This window comes from Oncorhynchus tshawytscha, linkage group LG13, assembly GCF_018296145.1.
Source record: "Oncorhynchus tshawytscha isolate Ot180627B linkage group LG13, Otsh_v2.0, whole genome shotgun sequence".
In the NCBI taxonomy this organism is placed as follows: Eukaryota; Metazoa; Chordata; class Actinopteri; order Salmoniformes; family Salmonidae; genus Oncorhynchus; species Oncorhynchus tshawytscha.
The window spans coordinates 48,456,873-48,467,459 of NC_056441.1; the positions used below are offsets into that span (position 1 = coordinate 48,456,873).

Here is a 10,587-nt window from a genome sequence, read left to right on the forward strand (position 1 = left end):
CATCTTTGTCAAGGGTGCCTATCTTTTTGGAGGTGACTGTATATTAATCATGTGTGGAAATGGCTGAAATGCTCACATTTGACATTGATTTTAAAGAGCATTATCATACTGGATGTGTTTGGGGAAAATGGATTAGGATGATAGCGTATATTCCTGTGGTTTAGGGCTGTTCATGTGATTATAAACCCTGGCACTGGGTAAACAGCTTGAGGATATATATTCTATCTATGGCATGGAGGACCCCCTGCTCTAAATGGATCATTACACTGCATGCTTGTTAACAGCTTTGCATCACTGCCAATCATGTAAAGATTACAACCATGAGTTTAATTAAAAGGGCAATGTGTGTGTGTGTGTGTGTCTGGTTGTGTGTGTGTGTGTGTCTGCTTGTGTGTGTGTGTCTCGCTCTCTCTTTAATAATGCCATCTTAGAAATGGAGCAACAGTAGGGAAAGGGATCCCTATTAACATATCAGCCCCACGATGACTGAAGAGAGAGGAGACCTGGAGCTTGTTTACAGTACATGTCACCGAAATCTAATCCATGTATCAAAATGAAATGAGCCGAGGACAAAGCTCTCCGTATGTGATCACACTGGCTGTATATCTACAAAACTACAGCTCCCACCTGTGTTGGATTAATAGCAAACAGGGTTTGCAAGCAACACTTTTATTTCGAAGAATATTCACCTGTTCTGGTATAAACAGGATGAGCAGTCATTTCTATTTAATGCTATTTGTTTTCATTCTCACAGGTACGTATTTGCTTTTTGTGTGCCTTTATATGATATATGTATGATTGATGATATGTTGGTGGGCTCCTTGCTGCTTGCTGCTTGTGGTTTTCCCTGCAAGGCAATGATGTTAAGCAAAAGATATTGGTAATAGTTCATGGTAATGGCTAAAGAGTGATTTTCACTGCAGCTTTTGTTCTGAGGCTACTAATAGGTTAACAGTAGACTAGTGTCCTTATTGGCAGATGAATCATGATATTGTATCTGTTAAGGCTAGAGTAATTGCTAGTTATTTGCTACAGTGTACAACACATTCGGGAATTAGAGTGCATTCCAAATTAGTTTCTTATTAAAAACGTGACATAGTAATGAATATTGATCTGTTTGGGTCGACTTAATGAACCCAAGCTGGATATTTCGCCATGCATGATTAAACATTTCTGCATTATGTTGATTGATATTAACCATCTTCATAGGAAATTATTTCCAATTCGTGACATCCAAAAGACGATTGACTCAGATTTATCTCCTTGTAGTGCAAGCTGAAAATGGAGACCTGCAAGGTTATCCCTATCCGTCACCGCCAGCAGCAGCAGAAGTTCCAGTCTCAATAGAGTCTGTGTCTAAAGAGCACAACAACAAAGGTCATGGTGGAGCAGTAACAATGCCCACAGAGAATAGCCACCTCCAGACTGTGGCTGTAAGTGCATCCACAGGGACAGATTTGTTCCATACGCCACATGAAAGGCACAATTTCACGAATGCCACAACTGCTGAAGATGCAATTGCTGCTTCATCAACTGGAGGCTTTGTTTGGAAAGAGGGCTCCGATTTACCTATGCCGGCTGAGGCCACTGAAGCAAATCTCACATTGATCTCTAATTATGAAGCTGGATTTGAATCGATGAAGAATGGCACCGTGATGCCTGTGGCTCATTTGTCCAAAGGCGTGGAGGAAGAGAAAGAGAAAGCCTCAGAATTGCCGCTTCACTCTCTACTTGTTAACAGGAATCAAAGAATCGCTGAGTCTATCACTCTTATGTCCACACGACGGAGGCTGGGAGTACCTATGGTGACTGCCACTCGTCCTCACATAATTGATAACTGGGCCAAGTCAAATGACAATGAGGAAAAACGAGGCCAAGACGCAGATGAAAATGGGATTTTGGAATTGAGTGAGTCAGAATCCATCTTGCATGACAGAAAGGAAGTTTCTTTGACTACGGAGCGCGTGATGACAAACATGTGTTTGAATTGCCTGCAAGAAAAAAGGCCATCGTCAACAGAAGAAATGGCTGTTCTGTCTGCGTTGTTCGACCGAGGCAGCTCACTCAGTCTTGGAGGAAATGGAAATATGCTTACTGTAAACTCCAGTCACCACAAGGCCTCAATGCCGAGCTCATTTGAAGCGACAACAAAGAAACAAGAGGACAGAACAGTATTATTTGATGGTGCCAAAACATCCAAAAAGAGCACATTTGATTTCTCTGTAAATCTTTTGGATGGGCTAGATTATGAGTTCATACCACCCCTTTCCTCATTAAACTCTGAAATGAATCTCAGTAAAACCATGTTGAATGATTCATTTGCTAGTACATCTTTCTCAAACTCGGGAACGATTGAAGTCAAGGCAAACACAACCAGAACAGTGTTTCTTACTTCAAAGGTGGAAAATATGACAGTTTCCAGATTGAGTGATATTAGCAAATCTTTTGATAAAAGGTTGTTATCAACAACCAGCATGCCTTATCCTTTAACTTCAGAGATCTTTCACACTTTATTATTATCATTGAGAGATAAAGAAGAAAATATATCTGGGAAGACTGTGAATCTCAGAAACCAGTCAAAATTGGTTTCACAAATCCAAGATAATTCATCTGTAAAACTACAAAACATATCCTCCGGTTTACTTCATAGTTTTCTTGGCAATCACACATTGGCGGGTGTTGACATTACAAATAAGGACACAGAGTTTAGTTTAGAAGATGGGGGAGGGGGAGAGCGGGAGCATGCTGTTGGGCAAGTTATGACAATTCCTCTCACCAATGCTCCATCTCCTTCTGTCCATGTTATCTCTGACCAGAACATTGAAAACAGTGGGGTTAATGACCCCATCAGTGGGGCTAATGACCCCAACAATGGATCAATGATAAGTGGTATGCTAGACTCGTTTAATTCTCTCTTTAGCCAAGCTCGTGAAATAATCACATCAAAAAGCCACACCACTGACCACATTGACAAATCAGCCTTGCCTATGAGAATGCCATCAATCGAAAGCCAAAGTGCAACAACATCCTTCCGCTCTACGAGGCAGACCACGGCAGCTGTCAAAGTTCCTCCTGCCTCTCAGGCTCTGACAGGGAGTGCGAAATCTTTGATGTCTGTGTTGAGTACCACTGGCCACCTGCCAGCACAGCCCAGTGTTCTGTTCAAAGAGCAGCAGCCTATGAGCCTCCTGCCAGACGTCCCTAACATGCAACGTGCATCTGTAACTATGATGAGAACATTGTCCAAAAAGCCGTTTGCCGACAATGCAAACGGTATCGATAAACGGACTGCGCCTCCAGTTGTTTTGTCACAGACAGTGAAGCCAAGTGCTAAAGTAAATGCTCAGTTGCCCAGAACAACAGAGAAAGGACTTACGTTTTCCGCAAAGCGTATTTCTGAAACCACAAGTAAGTTAGACATTTATGTGTCCGCCATGATGACGACAAGAACACACGTCGATGTGAAAAGGTCAACCGAGCAAAGACTTGCCGTAGGTCGCGGTGACATAAAGTCGAGTGGTGACACCTTTCGAATCTCTGCCGACAGTGCTGGGAACCTTGAACCACCTAAAGAATTGAAAAATGTGAACATACTAAAGCTGAAAAACAACAGAGGACAGGAGTCTGACTTCTCTCAGCCTCAAGGTTCTCTTGAGGAGGTGACAGAAATGACAATGGACAAGAGCAGTACTGTTCACCATGGGATAATGAAAACCACAGAAAGGCTGGCTCGAGAGGAAAAACGCACCTCTCCAAACATGTCTCCCTCCCATCTTTTAATGAAACTGTTGGGAGCAACGGCAAGAGACATTCATCGGGCTGAAAATCTATCTGAATCGCTGGAAGAAGAAAATAAGTCATTCTCTAGCCAAGCGCCAAGTCATAAAATGCCAGTGCAGACTGTGATAACCCCAAGCCAGACACTATCACGAATGGTATCTTTTAATAAGAAACCACATATTGTGTCTAAACCACAGCAATTCTCTACCCATAGGGTCACGCTTACAAAATATGCCGATGCGTCAACAAAACATAAGCAAAGCAATCAGCAAAGGCACTCAACAAAAGGTAAAAAACAAGTGTTTTTGACGACTTCCTCGCGGAGCACAGGCCCTCCAAATCAAATCAGAAATGTGAATGTAACATTTGACGTCTCTCCAGAGAGTGTGAAGTCAACATTTTCTACACCTGACAGTGTTGGAAATCTGTTTTCACTTACCGCTGCAAAATCATTAACCCCAGTTGGGCAGTCAACTATTCAGCCTAATATTGCAGTAAAGACATCTACTTCCCACACATCAGTAATTCAACATGTTTCAGCTCAAAAGTATCACATAAGCATTTCGACATCAACAACATCAGGAAACTCAGTCTCTCAGTCCATAACTGTTGGAAAACATCTACAGCGTGTAGGACCGGCGACACCTCTCTTTGACATTGTTAAAGAGGATGTCATGACCACTGACATCACTGACGCATTAAAGGGGAGCCACCTTGTTCCCCTCTTACCGCCTCGTCCGTATAATGACACATCGACTAGTCCACCCACCGACAATTACTCGCCCACAGGGCCACTTACCGCCAGCCTGGCTTTGCATCATCGCCAAGGGCAATCTTCTTCTGAGATAATGCCTTTCGGCGCTCCATCTCAAAGCCAATGGGACTCGTTTACAGATTCGGAGGAGAAAGAGGAACGGCATTCAAATGCCTCACATGCTTCTGCCGATAACGAGCAAATAAGCCCTTCAGAGGCTCCAATAGTGCATGAAGTGAAAAGTGAGCATTCTGGGTTTAGCACATGGACGGCGCCGTTCGCTACCGATAGTTCTGCCACCAGCCACATTAACTTAACTCAATCACGACCTGATGAGACCATGGGATTGAGGGCCAAGGAACCCGCCCTGCCACGTGCACTACTGCACCAGACCACTAATGGGGTTGGGAATGACCATGCTTTGTCTGGAGTAAGTCCAGCGCATGAGTCTGGTAGAAAGCTCCTGGGGTCTGGGAGTGGGTCAGATCCATTGGCCTTGCACCAGAGAATTGGGTTATCATCCCCTGATCTCCTCACTGGGTAATTATCACAGGATATTTAATTTAATTAACAAAATAATGTATTGTGATATTAAAAAGTGCATTCTAATATTAACATTCAACATTAGTTAGTCAAGTTATTTGAATTGAATTGGATAGGCGGTAACACTTTACCTTAAGTTAACTTAACTATACCTATGCGACTACACAGTAATATCGATCTTTTTTTAAACATGTATTTGCATCACAAGTGCTTTTTTAAATCATAGGTTTCATGTTTGTTCTAATCTGTTTTCAGATTAGCGATAATTTCCGATGATATTTGTGCCACTGGAAACTACACGGCCGAGATGAACTTGAACCTGGAGCGCGACGTTCTGCCCGGAGACTTGGTCCCGGCTCTGGGGATTCTCCACGTGGTCATCAACCTGAAAACCAACAACAGCCAGGTGAACCTAGAGATAAAGTCCTGCTGTCTCTCGCCCACTGTTCAGCTTGATGACATCAACATAACCTGTTATGTGTTTTCCAGGTAGGTGTTCATATTGTTGTGTTTCATATATGGAATATCTCCAGCAGCCCGACTACCAACAGCTCCAGAATGGGACTAAACTCTCAATGCTGACTAACATTCCAATCAAGTCAAATAATGTCCTGGAATCAAAACTCAATCCCGCTTGATCCAGGTTAGCAGGCATGTGTTGAATGTTGGAATATTTTTGTTCGCCGTATATAGACCGCCCAAGGCTTGCTTGCTGATGGTCTTATCGCAGTTTATCGCAGTTAATTAAGCAGCATTTCTGGGATGGATGGCAAATTAAACATTTAGAGAGCGCAGAGCGAAAAAAAAAAAAAAAAAAAAAAAAAAAAAAAACTCATGTCTACCAACAGTAAATAAACTCTTTAGCTGTGGACTACCACCACTGCCTATATCTGAACAGGGACGTTTTATTTACTTGGAAAAGTGTTGACAAGGAAGAGGGGTGTCTTTTTAATCCCCCAGTTAGGATGGGGATTGAAGGACAGCGAAACATGTCTCCTTACGGTCAGGTTTGCTCCCAGACCAATCTGAACTCCGCTTATGTCGGCTGAGTAGCCTATCATTTCCAAAGATCCATCTTTTAAGTCTGTTAAATCCCTGAATTAGTGCTGAATATGCTTTTATCAAATGACTTGTCTTAAGATCATATCGCATAAACACATCCTCATAAGAGTTTTAGGAGAGGGGGCATTTATGCAGACTCATAACCTCAAATGGCAAGGCCTTCATGATCAATATGAACAGGAAGTCAATGATAACCAACTCCATTGTTCCACTCTTCTTTACTTTGTGTTGACTTGCGGTTGTCAGAAACATTTGGAACCTTTGCTCTTTGAATTACACTCACTATAAAATTCACTTCAAAACAAAGTTCGGTGTCGTTCCAATCACATGTCCTGTGAACGTTTTTATGCTTCTGTCGACCGACACTCAACCCCCCCTCTCAGTCCCACAGTTGTTGTGATTTGTTGTGTGAACTTCCAGGTTACCGCTGAACCCGCGAGGAATCAGGCTGTTACCCAGCATCCTGTCAAAGCGCGCCAGCTTCACCATCAGTCTCTTCCAGATGATTAATTACTCCATGGCATACCTACACTGTGATCTGAGCATCTGCCTCAGGAACCATACCGAGTGTGAGAGGGTGAGACTGGGATGCTAGTAGTAAGGGCGAGGCAATTTTATCGCATGCACCGATCAGTTAAGGAAGAGGTGGGGAGTATGGGATGTAGGAGAGGGGAAATTGTGTGGGTTAGACTACGGTTCGGGCACACAGGTCTGAATGCCAAGTTGTGGATGATGGGGAGACATGAAACAGGTCTGTGTGATGAGTGTTCAGTGGGGGAAATGCGGGAGCATGTGTTGATATTTTGTGAACTGGGTGACGTCGACAGGGAGAGATTGTGTGAAAGAGTTAGAGATCCTGGACAGGGTTGGGGCTTTGGGTGGTGTAGTGGGAGGAGGAAAGGGGAGGGAGGTGGTGTCTAGGGCTCTATTTCACTTTTCTTAGAGCCATTGGGGGAAACAAGGAGACTTACTGAGATGGAGATGCCCCCCCATTGGAATAGCTGGAGATGGAACATTCTCATAAAGCTACATTTCTTTCAATTTCTATTGTTTAGCCTGTAGCCTAGCCTAGCGAGCCGCCTTCAAGTTGATAATAGGCCTTTTATGTGTTGTTTAGTATGTTGCCTAGCATATGACCTAGTGTGCTGCCTTCAAGCTCAAAATAGGCCTTTATGTGTTGTTTGAGGTATATAGCCTTGCATGTAGCCTTCAAACTAAAACCTCACTATTGTTAGAAGATTAATTATGTGCTGTATAAAATTATTTATTTCCAGTGACATTGATATCAAACAACAACAACAACAACAACTGAGGCAACATGTTTGAGGCATGTTAATAACAGAGGAGTGATGTACACTACACTATGCACCTGGAAAGAGACCCGGAAACATCGTAATTACCGGTTATCTCCTCCAACTCATCGTTTTCCACACACACACACGCCATGTTTTTCTCTGTTCTGACTGCAGCAGTGTCTTCAGCACAGAGACCTCTTCTCTGAAGAGGGTCCAGAGGCTATCACCAATCTGAGGAACCGCATATCCTTTGGTCCCATGTTGAAAGGAGCAGAGAATTCTTCTCTCCCGGGGGAGATGGGTAATTATTAGCGCGACTAAGGAATCAAATGTGACCAGTCTTGATAATACGCTCAAAAGATCCTTATCAGAGAAGAAATTAGTGCCTGCTGTGTGTAGACTGTGGTGCATCACAAATGGCACCCTATTCCCTATGGGCCCTGGTCAAAAGTAGTGCACTATATAGGGAATAGGGTGCCATTTGTGACAATTTGTGTTACTGTATGCATTTCAGATACAGCAGCTGAGATGGAGATTATGCTTGTCATCCTGGGGATGGTGGTGGGGTGTTCGCTGATGACGGGGACCCTGCTGCTTCTCTGGATGGCCTATAGACGGCGGAGGGCCGATTGGATGGTTTACTCAGAGTCCAGAGCGTGCTGCGGCTGCCTGCGTAGAGGAGACATGATCTTACCATAGCCAAGTAGGAGACAATGGTCAATCACGTCAGCCTGCAGACCAGACCAGACCCTGACCAGAATCAATCCAATTCACTCCTATCATACGTGACACCCGGGCCGAGCTTCTGTGGTCCCATATCTCACTCCCTTCACCGTCGCAGTGAATGCCTTACCTTTACACTGTAGTAATATGACACATAAACACATGTACAGAACAGATTACCTGATGGTCGATTATCTTGGTCAATTTTTTTGCATGGTAACAATTGCTAATTCACCAAACAACTGTGCACAGTGAAGATGAATTGACGATCAAGAGTGTTTTATGATCATGTGACTTTTAACACGATGTGTGTATTGTGTATACACCATATTATTATTTCTAGTCTCTTGTACTAAGTCCTCTAACCCTGCCACTATCTGGAAGTGTTTGTTCAAAAAAAGTTTATTATCCTCTCAATGATTCTCAATCATCATCTCAAGCATGACGCATATTATCATACCAATTCTGGCCAATTGCTTTTAAAAACAATACAGATCACGGGCTACTTTCACTAAGACACCAATGACACCGACAACTTATTAACATCCCTGTCTGCACTACTTCATCATGCACCATCTTACCTCAAATGCTACAACAGTTTGTTCCTGATTTGCCACAACCTCAAATGATTAAACAACTTCCACAATGCTCAGATGGATGACTGGTCCTTTCATACACATGCATGAATAAATGCTAATTAATATCATTGTATGCAAAGCTCATATACAGTGTTCACTGTAGCATTGCCAACAGAACAGAATATGAAATGTGTTGGTTCGTAATTCATCACTTCTTAATTGTGTTTGGGAAAGTAAACAGAGTTGTGTCCCTGTGCACACCATGTAGATGAGATACAGATACCCAACCAATTAGAGTGCAAAGGAGGAATAGAAGCCAGGGGCCTTACCCAATCAAATCTCCTTGCATGAAAAAGCTTGTTTTAGTGATTGATTGAGGTTTGAGTGTCTATGGACACACCCCTCAGGTAGCCTCTTACGACTCTGCTCTCTGCGAGATTGGAATAATCATTGGCAGATCCCATTGGTGGATCGTTCAGAAGGCAATCCCAATAGTATGTTAGCAAGCTGCGTTGTAGCCAAAATGTACTTTTGTAGGATAGCCGGAGGCAAAGTCTGGTCAGAGGGAGGTCTGCCATGGATGCCCTGGTGACAGTTAATACAGAGATAGCCAAGGCCCTGAAAATAAAAGGCGCGATGAATGTTGTGTATTTTGAAAAAGCTTACAATACCATGTGGAGGGACGGGTTGTTGATAAAGTTGAGTGCATTGGGCATTGGGGGACGTCTGTATACATAACTGGATCATGGACTTCCTTTTTGATCGGGTCATACGGTTGAGGGTGGGGTCAGAATTGTCAATGTGGTTTGAAGTGGACAATGGTACTCCTCAGGGAAGTGTGGTTAGTCCGGTGTTGTTCACCCTGATGATAGATTACATATTTAAGGAGGTGGTACAGGGTGTGGCCTTGTATGCTGATTTAAAAATATATATATTTAACCTTTTTTTAACCAGGTAGGCAAGTTGAGAACAAGTTCTCATTTACAATTGCGACCTGGCCAAGATAAAGCAAAGAAGTTCGACACATACAACAACACAGAGTTACACATGGAGTAAAACAAACATATAGTCAATAATACAGTAGAAAAATAAGTCTATTTACAATGTTAGCAAATGAGGTGAGATAAGAGAGGTAAAGGCAAAAAAAAGGCCATGGTGGCAAAGTAAATACAATATAGCAAGTAAAACACTGGAATGGTAGATTTGCAGTGGAAGAAAGTGCAAAGTACAGATAGAAATAATGGGGTGCAAAGGAGTAAAATAAATATATACAGTAGGGGAAGAGGTAGTTGTTTGGGCTAAATTATACTGTAGATGGGCTATATACAGGTGCTACAGGTGGGTGCTGCTAAGGTGACCAGCGAGCTGAGATAAGGGGGGACTTTACCTAGCAGGGTCTTGTAGATGACCTGGAGCCAGTGGGTTTGGCGACGAGTATGAAGCGAGGGCCAGCCAACGAGAGCGTACAGGTCGCAGTGGTGGGTAGTGTATGGGGCTTTGGTGACAAAACGGATGGCACTGTGATAGACTGCATCCAATTTATTGAGTAGGGTGTTGGAGGCTATTTTGTAAATGACATCGCCGAAGTCGAGGATCGGTAGGATGGTCAGTTTTACAAGGGTATGTTTGGCAGCATGAGTGAAGGATGCTTTGTTGCGAAATAGGAAGCCAATTCTAGATTTAACTTTGGATTGGAGATGTTTGATGTGAGTCTGGAAGGAGAGTTTACAGTCTAACCAGACACCTAGGTATTTGTAGTTATTCTAAGTCAGAACCGTCCAGAGTAGTGGTGCTGGACGGGCTGGCAGGTGCAGGCAGCGATCGGTTGAAGAGCATGATTTTAGTTTTACTT

The 10,587-nt window shown here is 43.2% G+C and overlaps 1 long non-coding RNA gene across 1 annotated transcript; it reads left to right on the forward strand.

Moving 5' to 3' along the window:
* Positions 1-7,061: 7,061 nt before the first annotated feature.
* On the forward strand, positions 7,062-8,805 carry LOC112265939. The gene is made up of 2 exons (XR_002955854.1): positions 7,062-7,735; positions 7,949-8,805. It is a non-coding gene; the product is annotated as an uncharacterized LOC112265939 (long non-coding RNA).
* Positions 8,806-10,587: the final 1,782 nt, after the last annotated feature.